Raw genomic sequence first — 17,241 nt, 5'->3', positions numbered from 1 at the left:
GCTCTCCTTTCAGTGGTGATTCAAACTGAAATCTCCGCCATGTAGCAGCAAGACTAAAATGGATTCTCCCCTTCTATGCAGGCTGTGTGCATCTCTAGAATGAACGGCTGGAGAAGAGTTCTTTGTAAGTGATACGTCCTAGCTCCATTTACCACTAGAAATACGTCTTCCCTGTAAATGGGAGTTAGGTTACCAGGATAAATTTAAAGCGATTCACTTGAGCATTTAATATGTCTGAAACATAGTACCGATGCAGCATACCGGCATAATCAATGAGGGCGATAGAGGAAAACGTTTCTCAGTGTGCAATGTGGGGCACCAGGCAGCTCCCCATCTGGCTTGTGTGGAGGTTACATGGATGGGCACTGACAATAGAAGAGTGGCTGATGGTGGGAAAAAGAGGAGGAAGCCGTTTCTGACTACCAAGGATGAACTCACCAGCCACACTGCGTTTGCTGGAGGGGCATCTTCCTACATGCTCCGAAGAATGGGGCGGGCAAACAATAGCTGCCTCCACGAAGGCAACTTCTATGTCCAAATAAGGCGTGTCTAATGAGGAGTCCTAGCCAGATGCTCCTTAAGCTGGACACTGTCCATACGAATCTTCAGTTATAATTGGGATTGATACCAAAAATAACTGTGGTGGATGCCAGCACTTCCCAACAGAAATACTCGGGGCAACGTGATCATCTCTGGGAACCTAAACACCAGCGTTATCACTTCTACATATGTAATCAACACCCTGTCCACTCCCATATATATCTCGACTTGCTAGAGAGTGTTTTCTTCTTCATATCTAAAATGCTTCAGCACCTTTTCGATGAACAGTTTATTTTTAAGATTTTGAATTTCTTTAAAGTTTTATTTTCCTAAAACAAAACTCTCTCAGTTTGTTATTGCTGCAAAACAGAATGCCTGATTAGTTTCTAATGAACAGAAATTCATCGGTGTACACTCCTGAGTTTCATTGTGCCACCTGAAGGCAGAAGGCAAAAGAGTCAATAGTGGGCCAAATTTGTTCCTTCATAAAGACAAGAATCCCACCTAGGGCGATGGAGCCCTTAGACCGGGTCACCTCTTAAGTGCCCCAGCTCTTAATATTGCTGCAATAGAAATTAAATTTCAACATGAATTTTGAAGGAGACATGCATTCAAACACTAGCAGTAACTCTACATGGTTAATAAAGAACCTACTACAGGCCATTGAGATGGCTTAGCAAGTAAAGACACTTGCTGCCAAGTCTGAAGACTCAAGCCTGATCTCTAGAACCCACATGATGGAAGGATAGAACTGACTCCACAAACTGTCCTCTGATCTCCACACACATGTGCCATGGTGTGTGTGTGTGTGTGTGCAATACATTAATATAAAAATATGAATGATCCTAGGTCTAGGCCTAGAAACCCTAAGAAAAAACAACTGTTGTTCCTTGCTAGGGCTTCCCCTCTTTCATCGATTCTTTTTCCTTTCTAATCATCAATTGCCCTCTCCACTTATACACTGGTCTTCAAAGGTACTTCCAGGCACTTTTTCTTATCAAGGGCTAGACCTGAAGGCCGAGGTGCTCTCAGGAAAGGGAGAAAGGGAAATACTGAGGATCAACTATAGGCAAGTTATCCATTAGAACAGCAACAATGAAATTGTACTTTTCAAGTAAAGGCATGGCCAATCCCAGAGGCTGTGGCTATGAGTCACAAAAAACAAGTGGACGGGAATGACCAGGTCCAGCCTGTAAGAAAAGCCCAATTAAGATTACAGAAAGTATGGCGGCCCACACGGGACTGAGACATAATAAAAGAAAGGTTTCCCACAACTCCACCGCGTTTCTCCTTCAAAGGATAGAGAAGAGCAATGGAGGACAGATACAAAGCTGGAAGATAAGGCTGGGGGAGCCTGGGTTAGCACTGAGATCCGAAAACAAAAGTATGACATAGACTAAAGAGAGACTAGAAGCCAGAAGCTGGCCCAGAGCTGCTGCATGGGACAAACCAAGGGGGACACTAGGACTCGAAAAGTGGAAGTATGCCATGATATAAAGACACACAGCTCTGAAGCTCTCTCCCTGTGGCCAGCCGGCCTTTATACTGCTGCCGAGAAGCAGCTCACTATCCTGCAACTGGAGAGCACAGCCTCCGCCCCTCTGCTCACATCCCCTGACATGCACGCCTTGACTCTACTCAAATCGGCGAAATACTGAGTGGGCACACGAAGCCTCTTCACGAGAATGTGCACAAAAATCCTGTAAAGGTGAAGAACCCAGATGCAGATCTGCAGCACGCTGGCGGTCCTGCTCCTGTGAAGTTCATTCTCCTGTGGAATTCTTGAAGCCAGAGAAGCAAGCAGGTGGCATGACAGCAGCCACGTGGCTCAGAAGGAGGCCACCTGCTGCAGGGTTTGGCAATCGGAAAGATATGGGTGGGTGGTGGGGGGATGCACCCAAAGCAATGTTCTCTCTAAAAAGACGGCACTTCCAAGTGTGGCTGTTTTTCCTGTTTTCCATATTCTAAGTTTGGCTGTCTGTGGGAGGTAGTGGGTGTGACAGGGAGAAGGCAGGGCTTGGGAGAGACAAAATAGCTTGAAAGTATTGCTGAAAACTTCGGGGCTTGTGGATTTCTTTTTCTCTTCTGCCCCACCCCTAAAGAGACAGAGGGCAAGGCTGTGCCTGGTCCAGGGAACAGTAGGGTCAGATGACAAAATGTCAGAAGCACTGGCTGAGGCCCACATTTCTACCACCCCCAGCTGGTGTAATATCCCAAACTCTTCCCCCTGTCTGGGTCACAAACATCCTTGTAGGTCAGGGTGGTCACATCTTAGAGGTTGACAGTGGCCCGCAGCTTCCGCGCTAAGGTCGCTGGTCCTCTTACTGACAGCATCTCTGCACACCCTACCCTTCCCACCAGTTTTAGTCCGTTCACACTGCTCTGTCCTTAGACCACATGGCTTTTAAATAACAGAAATCTCCAGGCATCAGTTGGGGGTGTTGGTGTGGTCCAAGGTCAAGGTGCTAGCAAATTCGGTCTCTGTAAGGGCTTGGTTCTGGGTTCATATATGGTATGGGGGAAGTAATGCCATTCACGGGACTTGATCACTTCTTAAAGGCCCCACTTCTACCATCATAATTTTTGGGATTAGGTAGGAATTCGGAGACAATACCAACACGCAGCCTATAGCGCCTCTCTCCTATCCTAGCTATCCTCCCTGGGGTGATGCAAAGGTGATAAGTACCATTTTCTCAATAGCACCCCAACTCATGTTTTGGGTTGGACTGCTCCTTCTTGGAAGGGCTCTTCCAGGTTGAGTTCTGTCCTCCTCACAAGAAAGACAGGTTGATGCTCTCTCAGCACCTGACGGTGTAACCTTATTGTAAATAACTACAGATTTAGCCAGTTAAGATTATATTGAATAAGAATGGAATAACCCATTATAGAATATGATTGCTTTCACATCAAAAGACATCATGGAGAAGCAGATACTTACCATGTGGCATGAAGGGTAAGACTGGAGTGTTACAAGCCAAGGAACACTAACACTACGTCCAACTGCAAGGACCTAGGGATAGCTTGAGCTTAGAACAGATTTTCCTAAACAGAACTCAAGAAGAACTCAACCCAGCAGATATTTGAACTTGGATTCCTAGCCTCCAAAATTTTAGTCTCTCCAGATTATGTCGCACTGCTAAGGTAGCCCTGGGAAGCATGTATCACACCTATCTTGCATATAGCAGGACAGTCGACAGCATCCTGTTCCATCCCACAGGATGCCCTTAGCAGCCTCTTTCTCAGACACAGCAATAAAATATATCTCCAGAAGCAGGCAAATGTCTCAGAGTGAGAAGGGGGACAAAACTGCCTTCCTGTTGAAAACTACAAGATCTCAGGGGAAGCCCCACTAAGAGAGCCATCTAATTCTCAGTGCTTCTTTGCTACTCTTTCAGGTGGCTGCAGCCTGAGAAACCATCCAATCCTGTGGCTCTTGTGGGTATGGATGAGAGAGCAGTAAGGGCTGGTAGTGGGGAAAGAAAGCCAATGTGGAGCCTGATCCAACGGTACTTAAGTCAAGATGGGTTGATTCCAATCATCTATCCATTGTCAAGATCAGCTCAAGTCCTGGCTCAAATTCAAGGGTGACCTGGCACAGGGGCAGCACCTGTATCCCACATGCCGGGAGGAGCATGAATTGGAGGCCAGCTTGGGCTATGTAATAAGATTTTCTTTAAAATGAAACTGTGATAGGGATTTACTTCAGTTGGTAGGGTGCTTATTCAGCATACATGAAGATCTGGGTTCAATTCCCAGCACCCCATAAAAACAGATGGAACATCATATACCTGTAGTCCTAGCAATCTGAGATATGGAGGCAGAAAGATCAGAAGTCCAAATTCACCTTCAGCTATACAGTACTTGGTCTATAAAACCACAAATTGTATTTTTCAAAAGTGTGAGTATGTGTGTGAGTATGTATATGTGTGTGTGCATGTGAATGTGTGTAAGAGAGAGTATATGTGTGAGTATGTATTATGTATATGTGTGTGTTTGTAAAAGAGTATGTGTGTTTGTGAGTGTGTGTGTATGTGAGTGTAAGTGTAAGAGAGAGTATGTGTGTGTGAGTGTGAGTGTAAGAGAGAGTATGTGTGTGTGAGTGTGTGTGTATGTGAGTGTATATAAAAGAGAATACATGAGTGTATGTATATAAGTGTTTGTGTGGTGTGTACAGTGCCTGAGAAGGCCAGAAGAAGGCACTGATTCCCTAGGGCTGGAGTTACAGGTGACTGCGAGCCACCCAACCTGAGTGCAGGGGAGCAATTTGGGTCCTTGGGAGTAGCTCTTAACAGCTGAGTCATTGTTCCATCCCAGACTACAAATTACTGCTAGCTTAAATGTTTATCAATTAGAATAGCTCACCTCACTCTCGAAGGCTCACAGGCCATCATGGAACAGGGAAGGGAAAGATCGTAAAAGACAAAGGTCAGGGAGATGGGATCAAAACAGCATCTTCTGGACATGACAGGGCCACTCACTCACGAACTCACAGTAGACATGGTTGCCCACACAAGATCAAGCCTGTCAACATTCCGACATGGAGAGGGGTGGCCATCATGAGCACCGACCCCAGGCTGAGGAGCTAGAGGCAGCTGGTGGCTCATAGGGGAGGTGAGTTGGTCGTCTTTAAGGGTGTGGCCCCTGGTAGGTTGCCAATTCTCCAGTGGCTGGCTCAACACCATGAGTAAATAGGCAACAGAAACAGGACTGATGGGTTATAATGACAAAACAAAAACGAGGACGCAAGCTGGAAAGTGGTAGAGGAGGGTGGAATTAAGGACAGCGGAGGGCAAATATAATAAAATACAAGGTGTGCATTGATAAAATTCTCAAAGGACTAATAAAGTAGATTTGGAAAAGAAGAGTTCAGTCTGTGGTGTCACATCCCCATGTTAGAGTATGATGCAGCTACCACAGTCATGCGTTTAAAGAACATTTAAGGAACTGAGGAAGAATCAATAAAACATTAAGTGAAGAAGTCAGGATAAAGGCAGCCACAGTTCTGACTTTACTCTCTATTTTAAAAGTACTACCGATAATGGCTTCAGTTTGGGGTCAACTTAGAAGTATTACACGTGGTAGGTTATGCTATTATAACAGAGATGAAAAAGAACCTGAGGGAGTCCTCATGGTGGCAAATGGGAGATGCTGACTGGGAGTTCACTGTGGGCCCCAAGCAAAGCATTCTTGGTATTCTGCTGGGTACAGCTTATTGGTCGGAATTGACAGTGGTTATCTCTAAGTAAAAATAGCAATGAATTATCTTTTCTACTATGTCTCTGTTTTCCAATTATTATATAATGAACATGCATTGGTTTTATTATTAGAAAAAAATCACTTATGATATAAATTTAAATGCAGGGCATTCCCCAGCAACTAATCAATCTAAAAATAAACATTATATTTACACGCTTGCCACGATTATCCAAAATAGATGGAATGAGGAACCCAAAGAAGACTAGTAGCTTATTAATTCATGTATCATTACAACATACTACAACAAAAAGGGATTTCTTCAAAAAATACAAAATAAAATGAGTTTCAAAAGATAAAGGCAAAGATTCAATATATTTGTCAACCAAAAGATGATGATTTCAGTGAGCTTAGAAATGCCAATAAAGTATCATTATAAATGTACTTAGAGAGGGGTATGCTCTGTCTGGCCAACTACAGTGAAATCACACAGCCTGGAAATCTTGCTTCAGCTCCAATCAGCTATTTCCTCTTTCCCAGTTTGAATTTGGTGACATTGTTCACCGTAGGTTAGAAGAAGCATGGTTAGGCTGTTATATATACATGCAAAGGGAGATTGGATTAAAAGCAATCACCTAAGAAACCTTAGAAATTATTCTCCCTGGCAGGGTGCCAGAGGCATACATACATGACCCTCAGATGTCTGTCCCCAGCAAACCAGCGAGAGATTTGTCAAATGAGAACACGTATCAGCGAGGCAGGGTCCTGGCCCGGGGACTCTCAGTTTTGGCTGAAGGCTTCCTCATCACTGTCAGACACCTGTCAAAGCTTTATCACGGAGCTGCCAGCTGCATGAGTGATCGGCATGACGTTGTTCTGCGGGGCTTCCAGGGACGAAACCGGCAAGCTCACACGGACTGAAATGTTCAATCTCTGTATGTAAAAACTAGTAAAATAAACGTGGAGTGGTGCAAGCATGGACCAGCTAAAGGAGATGCCCAGAGCTAGGGGAATCAGCCCTGCTCGCTTAGTTCAACGTGGAGCGGTGCAAGCAGGAACCAGCTAAAGATGCCCAGAGCTGGGGGAATCAGCCCTGCTCGCTTAGTTCAACGTGGAGCGGTGCAAGCAGGAACCAGCTAAAGGAGATGCCCAGAGCTAGGGGAATCAACCCTGCTTGCTTAGTTCTGTTCCACTCCGGAAGTGGAACCCAGCTTCAGAAACTACCCTCACTGACTACGCTATTTAAGAAATCATCATTGCCAGAAAAAAAAATCATCATTGCCAGACTGGACAGTGCTCGTGAACTCCTTTAATCCCAGCACTCGGGAGGCAGAGGTGGGTGGATTCTGTGAGATCGAGGCCAGCCTGGTTTATAAAGCAAGTTCCAGGGCAGCCAGGGCTACACAGAGAAATCCTGTCTTTAAAAATCAAAACCAAAACCAAAACAATCACCACAGCCATGGGCTGGTAGACCAGCTCGGCAGGTAACGCACCAAGCCTGACAGCCTGAGTTTGATTCCCGGGACCCACGTGATGGAAGCAGGGAACTCACTTCTGGAAGCTGTTGTCTGACCTCTACATGTGTGCATAAGTGTGTACATGGGTACACATGCTTGTACACAAACACATTAAATAAATGAAATGTTATATTTATGGAAAACATCATTGTCACCTAACACGGCTATGGGACAGGGAGGTGCTCTAGGGCCTACAAGGAATGACCTACACTGTTGCAGGGACTGGATTCACGGTCAGGTCCCCTCGAATACAGGCCAGCCTGAGCGCTGTATTGCTGGGCTGGAAGGAACCCTCAGTGAAGGGGATAGGAAAACAACCTTAGCCTCCAGGCTGGGCCTTGACAGGATTTCTACTCATCACGGAAATTAGTGGGCCCTTGGGCATCAAGAAGAGAGGTATATACACAATAGCCTGAATATAAGGCATAGGAAGTAGAGATTGTATTTCAGAACTGTGTGTTATTTAGCACCAGTAAACGTGAAAGGAGAATTTCAGCAGGAGACCCTTAGGGTGAAATCTTAGTTCGCTATAAAATTAAATCATGTAGAACAGTCCCCTCTCCAGGGCCCTGGAAGAAATGAGGTGTGACACTAAGCACAAAGTGGTAATCGAATACCGGGGGCATGCTAGGTAAAGGAGCGACCAGGGCAAAATGGGGGAAGCCTTGAGAAATTGTCACTAGGAAATGAGTTTTCGAGCCAATCTTAAAATCTAAAATGTGAGGTCAAAAGCAGTACTCTTCCAAGCGAAAGACAGGCCCAATGGTCAGGAGGCACCAGGAGTCCTGGTGAAAGGTTAAGAGGTGGTAGTGAGGGCTTCTCTCTTATCCAGGCTAAGGAAGGAATGCTGGCTGCAGAGCACCCTTTGCTGCCCTCAGACAAGTGTGGGAGTCGGAGAGGTCAGGTCAAGGGGTCACTGTGTGGAAGGTGCAGGGCAGGGTGGGGATGGGGCAGGGAGTGAGGAAGATGGAGGAAGGAGACCCTCTGTCCCCAGTACAAAGCACAATACTGTTTCTCCATTGGTAATTCCTTTGCCCCCAAAGTCTCACTGACCCAACTTACATAAACATGAGAACAAAGAAGATCCTTGCTCAACACATCGTTAGCCCTAGCTTCAGAATGTGCAAAGAATTCCGGCTAATCCAGTGAGCAAGCCTGGGAACCTGGCCCTCAATCAGCGAAGCAACCCAGGGTGTCAAGAGTTCAGTCAGACCGAGAGTCACAATCCCTCTCTTGGGAAACTCCCAAGTTTGTTGCAATATCATCAATCTCTTCTGTATCTTTAGTTGGTCTTTTTCTGAGTAGGTTCCAGACATGATCTCATCCAGTCACCGTATCTCCTGAATAACAATGATAACGATTTACATTTGTTCTGTGTGCTAAGTGTATTTTCCTACTTAATGCCTAGTTCAAATAAAACGGAAGAGACAGTATTCCCACTTCGTAGATGCAGAAACTGAGGCTCTACAAGGTTATGTTACTGGTGGAGCAGCACTGAGTCTCCTACCCGCATGTCCCAATCCCTGTATCCATCTATGGAAGCTTAGTCCCCATACAGGGAAGAAATCAGGAAGAACCAGCAACTGGCATTCTGTAGATGGGGAGACCGTGGTACTCACTGTTCAAATGGCTTTCACGGAAGAGACAGAGCAAAGAAAAGGAGAACCTAGAAAACTGTCTTGTGTTCAAGTCACCTGGTCACACATCTGGTGTCATCCCCTGAAGCCATGATAGGATATGATTTTTTGAGTAAATCCCAAACTTTAACTCTTTCTAACCTCATGAACTTGCAGAACTCTCACCGGAGTGAAAGCTACAGCAGGTGGACCAGACAGATCCCAGGCATGACGGACAGTTTGATTGGACTGGAAAGCATCTAGCTGATTAGAAGGCAGACTTCTGGGACCACCTGTGAGGATGTTTCCAGACAGGATTCCTTAAGGAGGGAAGAAGAGCCCTAACCGGGCACAGTACCCCACTGCCTGCAGCATGGGATGCAATGGAAAGGGGTGGGAGAAAGTCCTTGTGTGCAGAAGCTCTCCCTCTCTGTGCATCTCGGACGGCCATCTTACCCCACACCTCATGACGCGCTCAGAAACAGCCGGGCTCGGAAACTGCAGGCTGAAATAAACGTTCTTGCTCTAATTTTTTTTCTGTCAGGTATTTTCTACCAGAAACAGAAAAGTCTGACTGATCCAAAGTCTCGATCTGAAGAACCTTTTCTTCTTTAGCTAAAGCTTTTTAAGCAAATGAGAATGACCCAAACATGTACTTTTAGGCAGAGTTCAAGCCTCATGGAGAAGAGAAATGAAAATGGAGCGGGCCCATCACATGGTCTGGAGTTCTCGTTTTAGACTTTCTCACTGCCTCCCCCCTGGATGATATTTTCAAGTTCTAGGCATGTGATGGACTGAAGTCCACCAGAGCTATTTCAGTCTGAATCTGGCGTTGTTGAGTCTAAGATATATGGTACAAAATAGAACACAACGTGAAACGCCGTGGAGTTATGTAACTGGAGCTGAGGCTACCCAAATTTTGTGCTGTTACCTCCTCGATTATGGAAGGACAGCTGTCTATCAATCTCAGCATGAACTCCACAGGCAAGGTGTTAGCCTAGCCTTTGATTTGAGCATCCCAGGGCAAATGGGCATAGATCCTGATATGGCTAGCATGCCCCCCCAGCTACTCCCAGGAGGCTGTAAAAACCCAGACCCCTTTATCAAACCTGGCTTCCAGGTGGAAGAGCTCAAATTTGTTCCTGTCAGAACTTGGCAGTGAGTTTTTGAAAATTATTGCAGACAAATGGCTTATGAAAATGCTTCTAGTTGCTCACTGGCAGAGAAAGAAGGTACAGATCTGCCTGGCGGGTTGTTCTGATTGGTGATGCAGTTTGGGATTTGCATAACACTGCCAGCAGCCCCTTCATTTAGGATCTTTGGACTGCATTTTGATACTCATTGCCTGCATCAGGTTCCCCACTCACCCCAAGTTCTCAAATACCCTTCCCTTTAAGAACAGACCTTCCCTTTAAGAACAGACACTCCAGATTTACTCCTGTTGCCTTGAGTGTCACAGCAAGGAGGGACTTGCCTCGTGGAGGTCTCAGGGTTGTGGAAGACACTGTCCACCTCGATGAAAGCACACTTCAACAGAAGAGGCATGAAGATAAAGGAGAAGGGGAGGAGGCAGAGAGAAAGCAATGGAGAGAAGGAGGGAGAGGAGGAGGAAGACAATGGCAGTGACTAAGAGGAAGAAAGGGGCTAGAGACCTCACTGCTTACAACGCACACCCCCTCCCCCCCCTGCACGCAGTGCTACTCCCCAGGCAGGTTTACAGGCTCACAGTCTTCACAGATCTCTAATGCGCGTGCCTGCAGAGAGGACCATGGAAGGTCTTGGGGGAAAATCGCCATTCTCTGATGCTTTGCCTTGGGAGCTTTGCCTTGTGTTCACTTTTTATGAGGCAAGGTCTCATGTAGCCCAGGCTAGCCCCAAACTTAATATATAGTAGAGTCTGTCCAATCCCCCCAAGAACTGAGATCACAGGTATGTATTATCATGTCTGGCTTGGGGGCAAAGATTCTCCATGATTATCTCAAAACAGGTCCTCTGTTTCCAATGTCTATTTTGCTTCTGTTTGTAGCCTTACAATTATAACTGGTTTTAATAACCTATTAAGTTACTAGAAGCTAGAAAATAATAAAAGTCTTCATATTAAAGACTTTGTCAACAAAGAAAAAATAGCATGTATTCATTACCATGGCGATTTCATTAGAAAAGCTAGCCAGGAAATACACCCATAATACAAGTTGAGAAATATCTGGGTGAATAAACACCAAGTATTAGCAACTGTGAGACAGTCAGACAACTGGGTGGGTAGACTGTTTTTGTTCCTTTGGGCTTGTCTGAATTTTCTATATTGAAAACATGTAGCTTCATAATTAAAAATAAGAGATAAACAAAAATAACATAGAAACTTCCTTTTGAAAACAACCAAAAGCAGGGTTGAGTCAGCCTGACTGCTTCCTCCAAATGGATGCTCTGGAAGCGTGGGTTTTGGGACACCCTGCTGGGCTCAGATCCTGCTTGCTGCACTAGGCCTAAACTCCTAAGCTGGGAAAATGAGGAAAATATTAACACTAACTCTGCTTCAAGGATCAGATGAAAGATTTCCTCCTTAAAGTATGCTTCGATAATTGGCAGTTCTCACTTATTCTTGCATGCTTCTTATCACAGAGCGGGTTCCAAGTCTCTTAAGTTTGGAAAACGACTTTGCTGTGAGGTCTGTGTATACTTCCCCACATGCAGGCTCACCTCTCGCTTCCGCTCAGCCTCTGATTTGATTACATTACAAACGAGGCACTGAAGGAATCCACAGAACTGTAAGGACACATTTTAAAAATTTCTATCCACTAGAAGGAAACAAAATAAAAAAATCGACTAAACTGGAGAATTTAAAAGAAACAGGTGAATTCTTAAATACATATGACCTACCAAAATTAAATCAAGATGAAGTAAATAATTTAAATAGATCCATAACAATCATGAGATAGAAACAGTAATTAAAAATCTCCTAACTAAAGGACGTCTAGGGCCATATTAATGTAGCACAGAATTCTACAGGACACTCAAAGAAGAACTAACATAATACTCCTCAAATTATTTTGTAAAATAGAAAAGAAACACTACCACGATGGTTTGAATGAGAAGGGCTCCCATAGGCTAATATATTTAAATGTTTGGATCCCAGTAGGTACACTGTTTTAGGAAGAGATAAGAGATGGGGCCTTGGAGGAGGTGTGTTGCTGTTGGAGCAGGCATGTCACTCTGGGTGGGCTTTGAGGTTACAAAAGCCCATGCTAGGGCTGGAGAGATGGCTCAGAGGTTAGGAGCATTGCCTGCTCTTCCAAAGGTCCCGAGTTCAGTTCCCAGCAACCACATGGTGGCTCACAACCATCTGTAATGGGGTCTGGTGCCCTCTTCTGGCCTTCAGGCATATACATAGCCAGAATATTGTATACATAATAAATAAATATTTAAAAAAAAAGTCCATGCTAGACCCAAACTCTTTTCTTCCCTGACTCTGGCTTGTGGACCAGCTGTTAGTTCCCAGCTACTGCTCCAGCACTATGCTTGCCTGTCTGCTGCCATACTCGCTGCCATGATGATCATGGACTCACCCTCTGAAACTATAAGCATGCTCCCTAATTTAAATGTTTTATTTTATAAGCTGCCTTGGTCATGATGCCCCCTTCATGGCAATAGAAAAGTAATTTAGACAGCTACCATTTAAAAAAAAATGAGGCCAATCATACCCTGATACCCAAATTAGACAAAGACCCAAGAAATAAAGAAAATAATAACAAAATCTCTTGGAGAAACATAGATGCAAAATTTCAATAAAAGACTTACAAGTCAAATTCAAGAGCACATTCAAAGATTATCTACCATGATCAATCTGACTTCATCCCAGAGGTACAGAGATGGTTCAACATAAATGTCAGCAACCATGTAAGTAGACTCAAGGACAGAAATCACATGATTGGAAGCGGAAAAGGCAATTTACAAAATCCAACATCTTTCATGATAAGAGTCCCAGAGAATCCAATGATATAGAAAACATATCACAACATAATAAAGGCAATACACAAGTCTACAGGGAACATAATGCTAAAGAGAGAAAAACAGAAAGTGTTGCCACTAAAATCAGGAACAAGACAATGATGTTCACTCTTTCCACTCATAGTCAATATAGTGCTTGAAGTCTTAGCTAGAACAATAAAACAAGTGAGGGAGATCAAGGGGACAAAAAAATGGGGCAAAAGTATCTTTATAAAGATACTTATAAAGATATAAAAGTATCTTTATAAGAAGTAAAAGTATCTTCTTTTTTTGTAGTTAATCTTGTTCTACACATGAAAGACCAGAAAGACTCTACCAGAAAAGTTTCTACAGTTGATAAACACATTCAACAAAGTATTGGGATACAATAGTTTTTTCCATATATACAAATGACAAAACAGAGAGAAAGGAATCAGGGAAACAAACCCATTTACAATAGCCTCAAAAATATCTTGGAACAAATGTAACTAAGGAAGTGCTGACTTTTATAATAAAAGCCTGAAGACATTGAAGAAGATAACAGAAGTAGCTTCATCTCTAATGGCAGTTCTCATAGTGCTGTAAGGTGATAGGCACACTACTGAAGATGAAAAATAAACAGCAATCTTACCCAGCTGGGAACACTGTAAGCTACAATAATGACTGCCCAGGCAAGATGTGCTGCAAGTGCAATAGTGGCCCAGATGTAATGGGAGTAACCAACCACTCACACATGGTGCTGTGAACAGGGCCAAGAAGCTGCAGCTAGATAGCTCACCATGTTCTACAGAAGGACCTACTATTAATATTCTGCTAAATGGATATAATACTAAAACAATTCCTAATGTCTTATTGCTATTGCTATAAAGCATCTCCTAACTCTCATCTGAGAGACTTCTTGCAGTAGATGACAGTTAACACAGAGACTCACAGTTGGTCCATGTGCAAAGAGTAAGAGACTACTGAGTGCTCCTTCTAAATGGGACTGCACCCTCCTCCAAGGCATGGTGTGTGCTCAAGAAAATTCCAGGATAGCAGAAACACAGGGTCAGAAGGGGGGAATGGGGAATCCTAAGAGGCAAAGTCAGACGAAGCAGTGGGAGACTGATCGATTGATGAGGTTTTAACGTTTTTTTAAGATTTATTTTATGTGTATGAATGTTTTGTCTGTATGCATTCCACACGTGTACCTGGTGCCCACGGGAGTCAGAAGAGGGATTCAGATCATCTAGAACTGCAGTTATGAATGGTTGGGAACTACCAGGTGGATGTTAGTAATCAAAACCCAGGGTCTTCTACATGAGTAAGATCTTCGGTTGATAGCTTGATGCAAAATCATCTATAGCCTCTGCAGTAGCTTGAATAAGTATAGCTCCATAGACTCATGTGTTTTAATTGGCCCATAGGAAGTGACAGTATTAAGAGGCGTGGCCTTGTTGGTAGGTGTGGCCTTGTTGGAGCAGGTGTTGCCTTGTTGGACTAGGTGTGGCCTTGTTGGAGGAAATGTGTCACTGTGGAGGAGGGCTTTGAGGTCTCACACATGCTCAAGCCATGCCTAGTGTGACAGCTCACTTCCTGTTACCTGTGGATCAAGATTAGACCTCTCGACTCCTTCTCCAGCACCATTTCTGCCTGCACACTGGCATTTCCTGCCATGATGATAATGGACTAAACCTCTGAAACTATAAGCCAGTACCAATTAAATGTCTTCCTTTATAAGATTAGCCATGATCATGGTGTCTTTTCGTAGCAATAGAATCCCAAACTGAGACCTTCTCCAAAGCTTATGGACTAAGAACAGCACAATGAGATGTATAGTTCTAGAAATCAGTTTGTATCGGTGTGGGCATGAACATAAGGTGACTGTGACAGTAAAGCAAAGCGGAAGCTATGGCAGTGATCTCAGCAGGCAACGAGACTCTTACTTAAAGCGGTGCAATGCGGATGGAAGAAAAGGGACTTACTGAAGAGGTGGAGTCACTGAGCAAACTGGGAGAATGGGAACCACAGGAGAGGGTAGAAGGGGAGGGGAGAAGGAAAGAGGGGAGTGGAGAAATACATATAGCTCAATAAAAACAATTAAAAAAAGGAAAAAAAAAGAGGTTGAGTCATTAAGCCTTTGCAATGACCTCAATGAGAGTGGAGAGCAAGGAAAAGCGTCAAGCATGAATCCTAGGTTTTAGATTGACTAACTGTGCAGCTGGTACCCTCCACTACTATGGGTAATACAAGAAGAAGCAGATGCCTGGGAAGGGTGAAAAGGAGATGATGAAACTTGTGAGTTTCTCCTTGAGAAACTGAAACAGAGGTGTCTAGAAAACCAATGAGTTTATGCATATGGGTCTCAGGGATGGAAGAAGGATTTGGGAGCCAACAGAAGATGAACCTAGGAAAGACTATAAAGCATTCGGGCATGTGCATGAAGAGAAGGTCTGAGGACTATCTGATGTTGCAGGGAAGAATGTAAGAAGTACCATGTGGAAGGGCAAAAGAGCAGGAGCCCACCATCCGAGGCTGGGGGAAGAGAACTTGGAAAGGAGGTAGTAGCTCAATGGGATCAAATACTAAGAAAGAAAATTTAGGATCTGTATAGTGTCTTTCAGATTAAGTAGCAAAATGGAGACTTTGGTCATCATCCTAGAGGTGAGATGTGGTAAAAAGACGTTCACCTCATGACGTCAGGAACCAGAATAACAGAAACAGGAAGGAGCCATGGACAAAACAATCCCCAAGTAACTGCCCCCAGTGACCTACTTCCTCCAGCTAGGTCCTACCTCCCAGAGTTTTCAAAACTTCCCCAAACGGCACTACCACCACTTCCTGACCTAGACTTAATAATAATAATAATATATGAGCCCCAAGTGGGCCATTTCACACTCAAACTATAACAAAATCATTTACTCAAACTGGTTGTATCCAAATTACTTTAACTTCTCATTCCTGGCAGCCTTCCAAAAACTACAGCATGTTTTGTCAGTATCTTTTTAAAGTGTAATTTTTAGAATTAGGTATACTATATGTGATCTAAACAGACAGATTTTAGAAAAAAATATTATTTCTGATGTAAAAATTCTATTTTACTTTATAATATCTTTCAAAAGCCTTTACCATGCTTCGGTGTGCCAAGAATCATTTACACCCTTGTCCCCTGAAGACCAAGTTTCTTGGGAGTTGAAACAGCATACAGTGTTAGAGGTTTTTAAGAAACACACAACTTTTACTTTCTACTATGTAGAATCTTTTTCTCTTAACAATTTAATTGAGTGTGTGTGTGTGCGTATGCATGCATGCATGCGTGCGTGCGTGCGTGCGTGCGTGCGTGTGTGTGTGTGTAAGATAAAGCTGCATCACAAACTTTCCAGAAGCTCGATTAAAACTCCCATCGCCACCATAGTTTCCTCCCGAACTAGAAGCCCATCAGAATAGCGTCCTCACTGCCTTCATCTGAGGGCGCAGACATGGCTTGTGTGCACGTACTTCTTGTGTTTTCACATCATTTCTTCATATTTCTTACTACTCTCAGGCTGTAGACGTTATGAAGACATGGAACGTACAAAACTCCCTGATATATTCCCTCTCCTACTGGAACAAATTCTTTCAACCAAGACTCCCTTCCCGAGCCACTTTTCTAGTTAAGGGGCTGATCCACTGAGGCCACAGGGAAATTTGATACATTCGTCTTCTTGGGTCAGATGATTAAGTATGCATATGCCACAGGTTAGTGTTTAGAAAAAGAATACAAGTGCAGTTTGAAGCTTTGTTTGCTCGGGCTTTCTTAGATTTTTAGCCCAAGATGATCTTCGCAGTGCTTCTATCTATAGTACCTGTGTGGGGCCTGGGGCATTTCTGGTACTGGTTTGACTGGGGTTATTTTCCCAGTAAACGAATTTCCTTCAAATTCATTTAACTCCACAGAGCAGCACAGAGCAGCAGGGTTCTCTTACAATTCCTTTCTATTCTCCGCAGCACGGGCTCGCCTCCCTGCCAGGAGCCCATCATGCTCACTCGGTAGACACGGTCCAGAAAACTTCAGAAACACACTTCACACAGACAGCAATTTGTTTCCCAAAGCTTCCCTTCTTTGCCAGTCACTACATCACATGGAAAGAGAGCTAAAAACACCACCTGTGCTTGGGAGGCTTTCAGCGTCTTAGAGTCATTATGAACACAGCCCCAATGTCTTCTGAATGTGCAAGAAGTAAAAACAGAGGGATATAATCCACAGGTTTGATAAGAGACATGTGGAGACCTTTCCATAATGTCTTCCATAGTGGCTCCTAGCCCAATTATTGACCTTCAGGCCTCTGGGTTGGGTGTTATCCACACATAAAACGTCCCTGCCCCCAGAGAGAGGTCACAAGATCCTTTCTCCATGAGTTCAAGCTTGTAAC

General features: G+C 44.0%; 1 protein-coding gene across 22 annotated transcripts in view; it reads right to left on the bottom strand.

The window, feature by feature from the left end:
* Kalrn (kalirin RhoGEF kinase) overlaps positions 1-17,241 on the bottom strand; it is a 615,547-nt gene that overhangs the window by 315,294 nt on the left and 283,012 nt on the right. The window lies entirely within an intron of this gene.

The sequence above is a fragment of the Chionomys nivalis genome, chromosome 3 (genome assembly GCF_950005125.1).
Source record: "Chionomys nivalis chromosome 3, mChiNiv1.1, whole genome shotgun sequence".
Lineage (NCBI taxonomy): Eukaryota > Metazoa > Chordata > Mammalia > Rodentia > Cricetidae > Chionomys > Chionomys nivalis.
Note: the sequence above shows the minus strand (reverse complement) of the source record. Positions and strands in the feature narration are given on the sequence as shown.